Here is a 15,523-nt window from a genome sequence, read left to right on the forward strand (position 1 = left end):
CTTAGGTTCTGTAGGATTGACAAAATTAAAATGATTGACCTCTTGGCTACAATTTAAATCTAGAAAGGGTGTAGAAAAGGCTTGGTCTTAGCCCTGGAGCTTAGTCCAGCTCATATGGCAGTCTTGAAAATTGCTCAAGAAAAAGAAAGAAAGAAAGAAAAAAAACTACCTCTTTGTACCTTTTATGATTTCATAGTAAAGATAATTTTCAATCCATCCTGTTTCCATTCTAGTCCTACATGCCCCACTGGTCTGGGAAAAGTTTTCCTGACAGAAGGATGAAAACAAAAGGGAATTTGCCTGCATTTTGCTGATGTGCAGGCAAGATCTTTCCCAGAATTTCCTTTTGGCAGAAGCAGATCTTTCAATTTACATAAAAGTGACTGTGTTTTTCCTTTTACTTCTACCCTTTTGATTTACATTCTTCCTTATTGACTCACTTCTTCCTGGCATGTTAAAAATCACTCCTCAAATTCTAGAATGACTAAGAGTACTTTCTGGCTCTTCTACAGGCAATGCTTCTTCATGATCACACTCTCTAATTCCAGCCGTTTCACCCCCATGACTGGCCTGAAGAATGGGGCTCAATCTGGGGAGGTCCCTGTGCACCTCTTCTCTCTGCAAGTGGGGGAAGTAAAAACATATTTATGACACAAGACCCTGTATGGTATTTTAGTGCCTAAAATATTTTAAAATAGTATTATTTTTATATAAAAAAGCAAATGTATTAAAGTTTTGGTATACAAGATAGTAAAATGTCAATTTTTAGGAATAATGAATAGGGAAGTTTTGAGGAAGACTTAGAAACAAAATAAATTCAGTAATTTTTTTGTTTTTTAAACTGATAAAGGAAAGCAGAAATTAATAATAAAAGGATCATAGGTTTGGGAACTAGGTAGAGCTACCTTTGATGTGAACTCAAATTTTGTAACATATTAACTCTGTGACCTTGGACTTAACAATATTTAACCTTTCTGAGGTTCAGGTTTATGTCTTCTGTTGTTCCCATCTGTAAATGGGGATGGTGACACCTACCCCATTCAAGGCAGTTGTTGTAAGGATTCAAACACATTAATTCCTGACACATTGCCATCTTGTATGCTTGTTGAGGGTGGGAATAGTGTCTTCTCATTTTGTTTTTCCCATGCTAAAGACAGTAGCCATCTGGTAGACACAAAAAAGATGTACATTGAATGGCTGAACAAGGGCAGCAATGTGAATAATCCAGAATAACAGATCATTGGAATGAATGTATTCCTAGTGGGGAAACTTACCTGTGGCTTTCCAAGGAATGAGATTTACATGATTCATGGATAGCCAATATCTGCAATTAGATTGCATTCCATGGGAACATATAGGTTGAACAGAAAGCTACCCAAGACCTTGCTGAGCAATTAAGGGACAACTGGCCTGGGACTAAAAACCCTTACAAAAATAAATAGAAGTCAATAACAATGCCAGTCCCTTTATATGCATTCTTTTCTTTTTTTAAGCACTAGAATCAATGGATCTAGGCTGTCATCCATTTACTATCATGCTGCATTGGGAGCTTATCTTGCACCATGGAACTCTTCTTTTGGAATATCCAAAGACAGGGAGTATATTTGGTAGGGCAGTTTGGTAGTTTGGGGATTTTGATTTTTTTTTCTCTATGAAATCCCTGATCCCAGAGTCTGGAGAAACCTAAAAGCTAGAACTGAGCAAAGATTAATTGGAATGGTGGCTTCAATTTATTCTGTCTCGTTCCCACTGTTCTTACAACAGGTTATTAACTTATTTGGAACTCTGTAGTGAGAACATCTTTGAGCTAAAACTTGGGATCATTTTTAAGAAATAAAGATGGTAACTAAGAGTAAGAAAAATGACATTACCAGTGATCAGGAAAATACTTATCTTGAAAATAATATTATAGATTATTACTAGCATTATTTTTAATGTACTTTTTACAGCCAATATGTCTTGCATTCAACCCAAAATGACTCATAAATATTTTAAGGCCATATGGTTTGAGGAGAGTCAATCAAATTTAAACAAAGCACTTGCTTTAAAATGGCATATTTAAATGTTCAGCTAAAAGAATGAACTTCCTTTAGCCTTAGAATAGCATCATGCTTTCTTTAGTGAAGCCAGTTGCACCAGGGAGTGAATATGAATCACTCTTAATTTCATTAGTCTATTTATATTACTGCCCATTATCTGAATCATCAAAATATGATGATGATCAGGCTTTTGCTTCTAAGGAGCGTGATTTTTCTTCTTCTTTGTTTTGCAATAGTTCAAGTAATTCATATTGTATCTTACTTGTGAGTGCCTACTATGAGTGGGAAAAGTAATTAAAGACTTGTGATGGCAAAAAATTTCTTAACCTGATGGCATAAACCCCATGGATTTAAGTGATTTAAAGGACTTAGCTTGTTATTTTGTAGTGGTAAATAAGATGAAGAAGAGAATTGGATTTTTAACAGAAAACAAAATAAACTTGTTTATATCTAATTAAATTGATTCATTAGCTATGTTATAATAACTAACACACTAAGGAAAGCATTGTTAAATAATTAAATACAGAGGCAGTCAATGTTACAATATTGCATTGTTTTAATCAAAGTGTCAGCTCCAATAATGTAGATGGCCCTGGGTTGTGGACCTAGGACAAATAAAGCTGAAAGGATTTAAGCGGCAGAGATGTTGGAAAAGCAGAGAAGTAAATAATAAAGAGACGGTTCAGTGCTCAGGGCTGAGCTAGTGTTCTGGTACCAGGTCCAAAAATTTGGCAAGATAGGAGGAAAGGGAAGAGCGGAGGCTTATAACTTTTATTATTAAAATAAAATTTTCCTTGGAGATCAACATCCATTGGTTGGAATCTTAGTTCCACAGATTGCTTACAGCCTGACCTCAGGGTCATATCAGAGCTAGTTTTCTCATTTGCAAAAGGAGATAACGCTTGCCTCTGAAGGTGGTTTCATGTGTTCCCACCATTAGGTGTTATCTTTGGACTGATCTCTCTTCTCCAGGAACTTACATTTGAGTAGACAAGAGAATGTGTACTCAAGTAACGACAGTAGAGTGTGATGGATACAGTGTGTCTGCAAAGTCCTCAAATGACAGAAAGATTGCTTGGACAGGTGAGAGCAACCTGCACAGAGAAGGAGACATTTAATGCTATATATCATTACTGATTATCCAAGGTCGGCACTTGTCTTAGTCTGCTTGGGCTGCCACAATAAAACACCATCACTGGGTGGCTTAAACAACAGAACTTTATTTTCCTACAGTTCTGGAGGCTAGAAGTTCGAGATCAGGGTGCCAGCATGGTCAGGTTCTGGTGAAAACTTCTCTTTCTGGCAGACCCACTGCCTTCTCCCTGCATGTTCATGTGGTCTTGGTCATGCTGAAGGAGAAACAGTCCGCCGTCTCTTCCTCTTCTTATAAGGTCACCAGACCTATAGGATTGGGGTCCCACCCTTATGACCTCATTTAACCTTAATTTCCTCCTAAAATCTCTGTCTCCAAATACAGTCACATTGGAGGTTAGGGCATCAGCATATGAATTGGGCTGGGGGTGGGTGCAGGAGAACACAATTCAATCCACAGCAGTATGTAGTTAGAGGCAGGCGCCAAGGCTGTAAAGACTAAGGGACGATGGATACAGAATCTACACAGAGAGGCTGTGCAAAAGGAATTCACAGGCAGGTCGCCTAGTCCACTAGCAATTCTTCACCAGAGTTGAAGTTCTTCATGATAAGGTAACAGTTTTTCTCAGATTAGGACATTTTGCATATTTGCAACTTTTTAGGGCAAAAAGCAGTCTCTAATGTCAGGCTTCTGGTGCAGCTCAGTGGGAGCACATGATTGAAGAAATGATGCTGATATAGAAAGAGATGATGGAGAAAGGGGAAGAACCACTGTCCCCTCCATCTTTGATTCTTACATGGGGCCGGATACACTAACAGATGTTCAATACATGTCAGTTTAATTAACTTGGTAGGAAAATCCAAATACATAAAAACCAATTTGTGTTTTTGACCCAGTGATAACAGAAAGTGCCTTCTTTTCAGAAAAAGAAAAGAAAATTGCTGCCTAATATTTCAGGAAAGGTGAGGTATTTGTTAAAATATCTGAAGTACAATGCTTATTCTACAGAAGCTCATCCTTGCTGAACTCAGTGAAGAGTGGGTGTAAATAGAGTGGGTGTAAATGTCCTTTCCACTGTCTCTTCTGTGTGCACAGGAGGACTGCATTGTGCCCCACACCTTCAAGTTTGATTGGGATCACGTGACCCAGGGCTGGCCCATGGGATGTGGGCAGCTGTGATGCAAGCTGCTTCCAGGCCTGGAACTTAAATATTCCTTGTGTGGCCCTCAACCTCTCTCTTCAGTGTTGGTTACACCCTGACTTGGAGACCACATGATGTACATTGTGAAGCTGTCAGATAGAGGGGGCTCAACTAACCGGAACTGGCTTTATACCAGTGAGAAGGAAATGTTTTATTGTGTTAAAGCCACTTAGATATCAAATATAGGTTAGCTTATCCTGACTAATACATTACCCTTCCCATGTGTTTTCTGTTCTGCTTAGTTCTATTTTATGTTAGTTTTCAAAAACGCTGGTCCCAATGAATTAAACTGACTTAATGACCCCTACTGGGTCCTGATATGTAGTTTGAAAAACACTCTTTTAAAGAATACTAGCATTCAGATAAGGCAATGCGACGCTCACCATTAAAACAAGTGGGTTGAACCACATTCTTAAAGACTTTGGCCCTATGGTTCAGACTGATCACAATTAGATGGTTTCATTGTCTTCTTAGGTAGGTAAAATCCTACCCCAGTCTTCTCATCGATTGCTAATGATGGGAACCAACTCTAGAGACGTGCATTTTCCAAAATAAGGCAAATAATATTAAAACATCATAAATGTTAATTACACACTCCATAGAAAGGACAAAGGAAATAAGATATGAATTTTGAAATGATTTTGTGGGGTTTTTTTCTTCTTCATCTGTGATGGCTCAGACTGCCTTCTTGGGTTTCATTTTCAATCACCATCTTCAATCTAGGATTCCCAAACTTTTGCTCATATCTATGGCTTCCTGGAGTAGTCTGCCTGTGGGACATCCCCAGGAGTTGCTACAAGTCCAACTGCTCTTCCTCCTGGAGGCTTAAATCCTCCGGGATAAACGTGAAGCCAGTTAGGTGTTGACTTTTTAATTTACTCCAATAATTAAGCTCTACGAAAAGTTGCCCATTCACTGGGGAGCCAAATCTTTTCTCCCTGTGCTCATGGCATCCCCAACCATGAAACTGTTCCATGAAACTTTGAAACTGTTCTCCAACAGAAGAATGTTGTCAGGGTAGCACCCTCACCCCCTTTTGTTTGTTTTTGTTTCTTTGTTTAAAGTAATATGTTGGTCAAGCAAGACAGTAGTGGGCTTGGAGACAGCAGATCTCTATCACTTCTGAAAAATGTAGGAAGTCTGGATACTCTGGTGTATCCTAGGCTTAGATATGACTCAGCTCACCCTCCTATCTGTGGGTTTCAAATGATTTTAAACCCTAAGGAGAATTTTTGGTCTATCCTATCTCTACTTGAACTGTTAGGAAAGTTTGATGACAAGGAGCCAAGTAAGATTTCTGCTCTTAAGAACCTTTATTTAATTTTTTTTTTCATTAGACCATCTTAATATTCCAACATAACAAACATATGCAGAGCAAATTTAAAACAGATTCTGACCTAACTTCTTCACAGGTTAAAATCCTCTGATGTTACTTAGTTTGGTGGGAAAATGGTTAGTAAATGTCTTTGCCAACATAGTTAAAAGCATGTGGTCACAGCCTTATGTGAAGATTCCACATTCTGTGGATTTGTAGACTACAAATAGAAATGTAAGAAAGTACATAAAAATCACGAAGTGCTAGATAACAAGCAAAGGTACAAATAATTAATACTCAACTATGATGTTGCCATTTACAACAAGACAGAGTCTACTGAGAGCAAAAGTGATACATGTATGTTGGACATTTAAAAACAGAAAGACAGAAATTATGGTAAAATTTAAAGTGCCATTCTGAGAGGACTTATTTTAGTTACCATAAATTAATCCCTACTACTAGTTCCTTTATGGATTATGAACAGTGATTATTGTTTAAGGTCACTGATAACTGGGATGAACTAGCAGTAAAGATAATTAGGTTATGATAGCCATGATGGCTGTTGACATTTGGGAAGAAGTAGAAAGCACCAGTTATAAAGCAGTGGGAATCATCTGAAGCACACGGCCATAGATGTCCATGATATTTCCATTATGGAGAGCCAATTGGGGACAGAAAGATTTCAAAGATTTTGAAACCTCTGCCAAATGAATTAGATATTCTTCCATTTACATAAATAGAAAACCATCAAAAAAGGTGTTAAAGCAGTAGAAGGCCCTATTAATTTGAAATTTAGATAGCAAGCCTCATGGTAAAATATTGGATGGCTGGACTAGAGGCTGTAAGTCAGAGGTAGCAACCTAAACTTAGGCAGGAAAAGTAGAAATGGAGAGTCGTGAGTAGAAAGGATATATAAGGGAATGCAAATGTAGAAGTACCAGGACTAGGTGACCAACTGAGTGTGAAAGTGAAGGAGAAGTGGAAATTAAGAAACGAGCCCAAGATTCCTTTCATGGTGACTGGGTAGATGGTGATACAATTAAAAGAACATAGTAAACAGATATACACTACTATATATAAAATAGGGAAACAACTAGGACCTACTGTATAGTACAGGGAACTCTACTCAATACTCTGTAATAACCTATAATGGAAAAGAATCTGAAAAAGTATGTATATATATACTTATATATAGATATACATAAAACTTTGAATCACTTTGCTGTACACATGAAACACTGTAAATCAACTATACTTCAATTAGTAAAAGAAAGAACATAGTAAAGAAGTGGGTTTGGGGATAATGATGATCAGTTCAGTTTTGAACCGGTTGAGTTAAAATTTCAGGTTAAACCAAATTCAGGTTAAACCAAAGACGATGGTCTTTGAAAACCAGGTCAAAGAATTCAACTTTGATATAGTAATTAGACAAGCTCTATTGAAGACCTAAATTGTGGAATAATAAAAATGGTATTAAAGTATACTTTATTGTATATACAGATACAAGTTTTAAGAAAAAAATAGATTAAGAAAAATCTATCTTTGAGAAGCTGCTGATGTAGGCATGGTGATAGCAATAGAAGAATTTAGGAAAGAACCACAGAGGGGAGATTTGACATCATGTCATGTAAGGAACACAGATTCCCTGACATATACAACATCGGTGCCTGAATAAGGTCACTTCTCCAGATAAAGTAAGTCCTGCAGGTGGAAAGTCTGGCAAGGGTACTTAATCGGGGTGGGGGGGTGCCTTCGTGAAAATTATAAAAGACATCCTCTCCTATGGTTGTCTACAGCCCCATGTTGGAGCTCAACACCTAGCATGGAGAATGTGGCCTGAATTTCAGCTCCCACTCACCCTTTTGACCTAACTTCCCTTTGCAGTGTGGGTGTTGTGCCAGAGGGAGGGTAAGCCTAGATAAGAGAAAAGGAAGGGAGCCATGTTTTGTTTTTACTTTAAGTAGATAAAAGACTCTCTTGGGGAAGGAAGATTAGACTTTTTCAAAGGGCTTTACTGGGCAGAATTATGACCAGCACATAACTATTTCAAAATGGCAGGTAAATGTTTAAAGTAAATAAAACTGCTCAAAAGCATCACTGACTTTCTTGGGAGACAGTGAACTCAGTCATTGGAAGTAATAAAATGGACTCTGGATTCTTAATTGATAAATATTTTACAGAGGAATTCTTCAAGAAAATTCTTTCCAGCCTGTGATTTGATGATTACTTGAGTGTTATGACCAATAAATCTGTGACCACAGAGGCGAGCTGACTGGCTGGAATGGAGGAGACAGAACTTGGGTTGGCTCCTGTAAGAAGAATATTTTCTCAAATACAAAGATTTGGGGAAAAAAATAGAAGAGGCCCCTCCCTGTTCCCACTTACCTTTTAATATTTACATAGCTGTATAATGTTTGCTCAGTTGACTATGATTTAACAGAGCAGCTTTGTCCTAAAAGTCCTACTTGGATTGATAGATCATTCTAGTAGAAGTTGATATGGATGAAATCTTGATTTGACTTCGGCCAAATTATGTGTCTGCATCCCCCAGATTTTCTAATGTAGGTAATTGGATAGCTAGTGTTTGTTGGTTTCTGTTTCTGCATTCAATTGCTTTGAATTGGTATATTTCACATCTAGGACACCCACTTTATTTCAAAAGGGGGGTCTTCAGTCAGACCCAGCTGTAAATAAGTGTACAGGTATCAAGTATCTGTATTTAACTGAAGTAAGAAAGTAAGAACAATAAATATCAAAAATCTTGTTTTCATTGAATATTAATTGACCAATTAATTTAAGGAAAAGAAACTTATTTTTGAAAAAAATTGTAAGCTTATAAAAATCAAGTTTTTTTTCAGACTTCAGCAGTGAAGAAAGTTGAAAGAAAATGGAGAAAGGAAAACAGCTCACTAAGAAGGAAGAAGAGGAACCTGAACCAGCAGGTTAGTTTCACAGTTCATATTGCTTCTGTCTTTTCAAAGGATAAATAGAAGGTCAGGAAGATAAAAATCCAGTTTTCTGGTTCAGGGGGTTCCTGCACATCTCGGAACATAGTCTACCTTCCAATTCACAGCTCTCATTGGAGATTAGAAACAGGTTCTAACAGACCAGTGTACCTAAGAGTTAATAGCTTTAGTAAAGTAGAACATTGGGTCTACCAATTATGTAAACCAATACCTACCTATAATGACAGCAGTGTAATCAGAATTGTCAGAAATGGAGGAAAATAAACTTTTAAAAGATCAGAGGTACTCAGCGAAACAAATAACTTATCACTTAAAAAAATGGATTCTCATTTAATTTATGGGAAATCCGTTCATCAAGATGAAAATAATAAGCAGCAGCAGCAACCACCACCCAGTGCCTTTAAAAAAAAAAAATCAGTTGTTGTCAGCTTGATCTAACCAGCTAGCTAACTAAAATATTATTTCCATTTAAGTAGCTTTACTAAGTGACCAGAAATGTGCATCTTTATGATAAACCAACTATTATTGGATTTAGCGTACTATCATTGCTACTTAATTGAAAGCAATTTATGTCAAAGTGGAGAAGAAAATTTAAATAATATTTACTCTTATGTGGCAATCTTTCATAGTCTATTGCCATTTGGCAGGAGCATAGTCTAAAGCCAGGTTCAGTATTGTAAGGTACTATTGTATAGGTTATCTATTGCTGCATAACAAATTACCATTTGAAGATGGGGGCCTTGTTTCCTAGTTTCCATTGCTGCAAATGTTTGAGGTATCAAAAGGGTGCTGACTCTTTAAGTACTCATTGCATCAGACCATTGCTGTGTTCTCTGTAAAGACCAGAAGAAGGCCTCTCTCTCCACTCTGACCAGGTTTTGTCCTTCAGGCCCCAGAGCAACATTGTTTATGTCTGTGCCTGACAAGGATCTTCCAAAGGACACTTCCTTTATCTTCCATTGGCAGCCCCTCCATCACAGGATGTGTTGGTTAATTTTATTTGTCAACTTGGCTGGCACCATGGTTCCCAGATATTTGGTCAAACATTACCCTGGTGTTTCTATGAAGCTGTTTTGGATGAGATTAACATTTGAATTGGCAGACTCTTGAGTAAAGCAGACTGCCCTTCCTAATGTGGGTGGGCCTCATCCGGTCCGTTGAAGGCCTGAATAGAACTAAAAGATCAGCCTACCCAGAGCAAGACAGAATTCTTCAGCCTGCTGGCCTTCAAATCAGAACAGCAGCATTGGCTATCCTGGGTCAACAGCATGCCTGGGTTTTGAATTTTCTACCCTCTATGACTGTGAAAGCCAATTCTTTATAATAAATCTCTTCATATATATATATATAAATACATATTTATGTCTATATCCATATTTATGTATACACATCCTATTTGGTCTGTTTCTCTGCATAACCTTGACTAATACACGGGTCATATTTATTTAACGCGGGTGGGCAGCACACTGTGCCATTCTCTCCTTCCTGTCTTGGTACCAAAGTATAAATCCTCTCCCTCCTCTTCTTGGTCTTAGTCAATACTCCTCAAGTGACTTGATATGCACATCTCTAAAGTTTATTCCATTTTGGACTGCTTTCCTAGGATAGATTCTGAGAAGTGGAATTCTTGGGTCAAAAGCTATGAGTTATTTAAGGCTCTTCATTCATACTGGCAAATTGCTTTCCTCAAATATATCATTATTTGGGACTTCATCAATAATGAATAGTCACATCTGTATAGCATATTGTTATTCTAATTAGCATTTCTTTGATTGCTGGCCAAGATGAACATATTTTTATGTTTTTTAGCCATTATTATTTCCTTTTATGAGAATTGTCTTTTCATGTCTTTTTATTCATTCTTTTAAGGATGAGGATCAAGGACATTAACCCTTTATTTCATATAATTTGAAAATATTTTTCTCATTTTGTTGCTTGCTTTTACATTTTTGTGAATTTCTTTTCTTTTTGTAAAAGAAATATATATTTATTGTAGAAAATTTGGAAAATACAGAAAATCACATAGAAGGAAGTAAAAATTACTCCAATTCCCCTGGAGATAGCTATTACCAATATTTTTCTACAAATTCTTCTAGTCTTTTGTTGTGAATATAGATAAATATATATACATAAATATTTCATTTTTAGGAAAATATAATATTTCACATTTTGCATGTAAGATTTTCAGTTTTTACTCTAGAATATATAGTGAACACCTTGCCATGTTATTAAATATTCTTTTATAGCATGATTTATTTGACCTATTTCCTGTTGGAAATTTTTGGTTGTCAGCAATTTTTACCATAGGAAATAGGAATGAACGTCCTGGTAAATAAATCTCTCCAACTATCAGTAGTATTAAATAATAGAATTATAATTTCTTGTGAAAAAGGAGACATATTTTAAAAGCTTCTGATACATATAACCAATCTTTTCTCTGAAACAATTTATATTCCTATAGTAATATAAGAAAATGCTCATTTCTCTACATCCTAACAATACTTGGCATGACTATTAAAAATAGCACCACTAGAAAATGACTTTGACAATATGTAGGGTAAAATGAGCATCTCTGATATTTCACCTTTCCCTTGACATCCATTCTTCTATTCATTCCACTAATAATTAGTGAGTCCTACCACAGACCAGGCACAACGCTGACTTCTAAGAAAACAGTAATACCCACTCCTCTTCCTGAATCATCATCTTCATTTCCTGGGTCAAAAGAAATTCTTGGCATGTACTTTTCCTCTCAAGTATCTAAGTATCTCAAGGATACATTGTATCTCCCCTATTTCTCAATTATGGTGCAGTTACTCAAATAGGACATTCTGACCAGTGTCTGTTCTATTTTGGCCAGTACTCTATAGGATAGTTCCATCTGAGTAACTTTTTTTTTTTTTTTTTTCTGATACATTCCTGATTTTTGTTGAAATCCATGTAATACAGGAGGTATGGACAAACCAGTTGAACAGTGAGCCTCTGGGAGAAATTGTGAAATAAAATTGAAAAGCAATTTTGTATTACAGAAAGAGGATAGATTTTGAGTAAGAAAGATCTTAGTTTTCACACCTGCACTGTAACTGTGGACAAATTACTTAGTTGCCTCTTTTGTGAAGTGTGGCTTGTATAATACTTTTCTCATTGAATACAAAATTCTCGAAAAGTAGCCACAGAGCAGAGCTAAGAATTTTTGGTATGTTTCAACCAAACTTTGTTGCTTGGGCTGCCTCATTTCAGTAGTCTTATCTCTAGCTTTGCTGCCCTGTGTCTTCTGAGGAATCCTTAGCCTTCCCTGCTGGCACTGGAAGGTGTGGATCTCCACTTGAGGTTATTAATGTGTGCTTTCTTCTCTAGACAATGCCTTATGTTATGAACCTACCTTCGCCCTGCTCAAGCGCAAACCCCTGCTCTGACTGGACCCTGCTTTCCCCAGTGATAGTTTTCAAGGAAACCTATGAGCTCCTTGTGGACAGAAATCATGTCCTGTGTTTTCTCTGTATTTTCATCCTCAGTGCTTACCTTGCACAATGTCTGGCACCCTGAAGGTGCTTGATGATTATCTATTCAACGACTATGCATCTGAACTTGGATGCTAAAGGCTCATGTGTTAAATCCCAGGAGTAATTTTATTTTTCTCTTTTGAATGCCTTTCGTTTGTTTCACCTGAAGATATCCTACATACTTATCAAGACTGAACCCGAATATCACCTTCCCTGGGAGGCCCTCCACAGGTCCCCGATGAAATAAATTACTCACTTCTCCATGCTCTGAAGCACTTTGTCTATTTACTCTCTTCATCTTCTCGTTTGGTAGACTCTGATCTCCTATTTATCTTTGGATTTCTAGTGCTCAGTCGACAGAAGAAAGAGTTCAATAATTGTTTGTCTGAGTTGGATGGAGAGGAAGGCTATGTTTAATTGTTCCTATGACTTCCAATTTCAGGTTGTATAAAGGAGAAGCCGATTTAAAACATACTTGAAGGACAGTAAGTAAAAAGAGGCAATGTGCAATAATCGGGTAGCACAGGGGGTGAGGAGATAAACTAGGTTTGATTGGTGGTTCTGTAGTTTATGGGTGGATGTATAGAGACCAACCTTCCCCTTTCTCTGGCTCCCTCTGGTCTCTGCCTGGTGCCAGCAGAAAAGCCACTAGAAGTGGCAGCACATTCCATATAATTTAGCAAATTAGAAATCATGCTCTAACTTTAGAGACATCCATTGATGCTAGAATTCCAGGCACCATGGCAGACTCATGGAAGATATTTATACTTTTCAAAACACACTTGGAAGCCCCTGCATGGAACTGTCCTGCTGAGACAAGTCCATGGGCCTTCCTTATGTAACTCATTAAAGGAAATATGTGGGTAACCAGAGCTGCAGTTGGAAGGCAGAGGGGTAAATAAGGACCAGCTTCAGAATCGAATTGGTTATCTTGAAAATCTGTCACTTCACCCTTGCAATACCTCATAACTTTGTGTTATTAGTAAATTTAATTATCATGCTTTTGATTCAACTTCTCAATCCAAAGATTGAGGTGTTTTTAAAAAGACTGGACTTTAATTTCCTAAGTTTTTTAGGAGATATTTAACCCTTTCCCTGTCAGCATTTCTGAGAAATTTTCATTTATCATATATGGCCTTAGACCATCATGGAATCTGCAGGCATTTTTTTCCCTCTTAACTCCTTATTTTATACCTGAATGCCCATTTTCCATTTATCAACTTTTTGAAACACTGGACAAAACTTAACTCAAGTATTGGTGGAGACAGTTTTCCCAAGGATCTCTGTCGGGAGCTCCATTTTTCACGGAAAGCCTCTTACACTCCTCCTTCACTGTGGGGCTGAAAAGAGAAAGTAAACATTATGGAGAAAAAAGGATTTAGTCTTGGAAAAGTTTTGTTTCTCTCAGTATTTCTAGTTTGACCTTGGGAAAAAGGAGTATACGTTATTGTTTGCAGACATCAAGTAATCTGTGGGTTTTGAATTTTCTACCAGTTATCTATCCACGTGTGGAAGCAACATACGTGGGAAAGGAAAGAATAGGAGACTGATTACTTAATTTTTTTAAAAAATAAAACTGATGAGACAGACAGCAAATGATATTCAATCCTATTAAAGAGACTAAGCACAGACCTTAAAAAAAGAAAAAAAATCCTTACATTCCTTGCATTGGGATTGTGTGATATGGTTCCACAATTCAGGGAGATTGGAAATTACAGAACATCTGCAATGAAATTGGTTTTCTGTGGAAAACTGATGAATCACTTACTGCCAATGACTAGAAGAAAAAGCACTTGTTTATGCCCTTATGTAATGAATTTTTATGAGGTGAAGTTTGCTGCTTATAAAAAATACACTTTAAGCTGCTGTAGATGTAAAATAATAGAATTCAGAATTCAGAGCAATGCATTACTGCAAAGACAGTCACTAGCAGAATATTATCTGCTTACAAAACACCAAAACAGGGCTATTACTTCTATAATGGAATTTAAAAAAATCTCATCTACCCAGTTGTATTCTAGAAGAAAAAGTATTTAAAGAGACATAGCTGAAATTGACAGCTCCAAAATTGCATGTATTTTCAAAGAAATGTTATTAATTCTCTTATTGTGCTCCTGAATTCCAACTGTTTTCCCCTCAAAGCAAGAATACCACAGAACATTTTAAATTAAAAATGGCACTCCTAAGACTCACCACAAAGACAAACTGGGGGTGCTGGCCTCTCTATGGTGTTACAGAAATGCATGTAGAAATCTTCTCACAATAATACCATTAGTTGCTCTGCTCGATGTTTGTTAAGGGGTTCATGATCAAACCCCAAACTCTCCTGCCTTCTTCAAACACTTACTGAGCACTTGTATTGTGCCGGTCACTGTTTTCGGCTGCAGTGTTACAAAACAATGAGCAAGATACAGTCTCTATCCTCACTGAGCTCACAGTCTATTTTGCCATTTAAGAAAGAGAGTCATCCAATTGAAACTGAGGAATATTCTGGTAGCTTTGAGAAGGGGCACTAAGAAACACTGCACACAATACTGGATGGGGGTCCTTACTCTCAAAGAATTTATTTGCCCTTTGTACTTGGCCTGGAGCTAAGCATTTTTAAAGCAAATGACCATACTTTTCATGAGTGGAAAACAATCGTGGTATTTTATAATTTTTGCTGATTAAAAAGGCACTCTTAAAAATTGTTGGCAATTTGAGAGAACAGAGGCTGCCAGGAGAGGATGGCATTTCCTGAGTGCTTAGGGAATATATTTACCAGGGAGCCGTCCCTGACACCTCATAGGACGGTAAAGTCTCTGGCTCCACTAATTCAGAACTGTGACTAGATGAAGTCTCAGCTGAAGTTCAAGCTTGCATTATGTCTTATTGGCAACCAAACCATAAAAATACCTCAGAAATGTCAGCATTTCTGTGTCCACATCTGGAAAGAATACAAACTCCTGGGTCAGAACCTGCGTCTTGACTCTTAGTTGAGGACATATGGTCATCTTACAGGCTTAGGTGAATTGATAATATAAAGTATTTATGTCAATTGTTTTGATCTGGTGTGCTGGTTCTAGATATTTTAAAGTAACTAAACTACATTCATTTACAAATACTGTACATGCATTTGTAAGTACCATACAAATACTTTTGGAAAAGGGAGTGGGAACTCTACCTTTTTGTTGCCTACATATTTCTAAGTGCTTGAAAAAAACGTATATGCTATATGGAGTTAGAGATTTAATATGTAATTTATAAATGCATTAAATAATTCAGACTCTTTTAAGAGTTGTGAGTGGTTGGCCATAAAAAGGGCAGACTATTTATTGTAATGCAAAAATAGCTACTCTAAGGTTTTTAGGATCTTGTATCTCCTAAATTCACATAGTTAAAGGACTAGTTTACTAGCTGTACACAT

This window comes from Globicephala melas, chromosome 17 (genome assembly GCF_963455315.2).
Source record: "Globicephala melas chromosome 17, mGloMel1.2, whole genome shotgun sequence".
Classification (NCBI taxonomy): Eukaryota; Metazoa; Chordata; class Mammalia; order Artiodactyla; family Delphinidae; genus Globicephala; species Globicephala melas.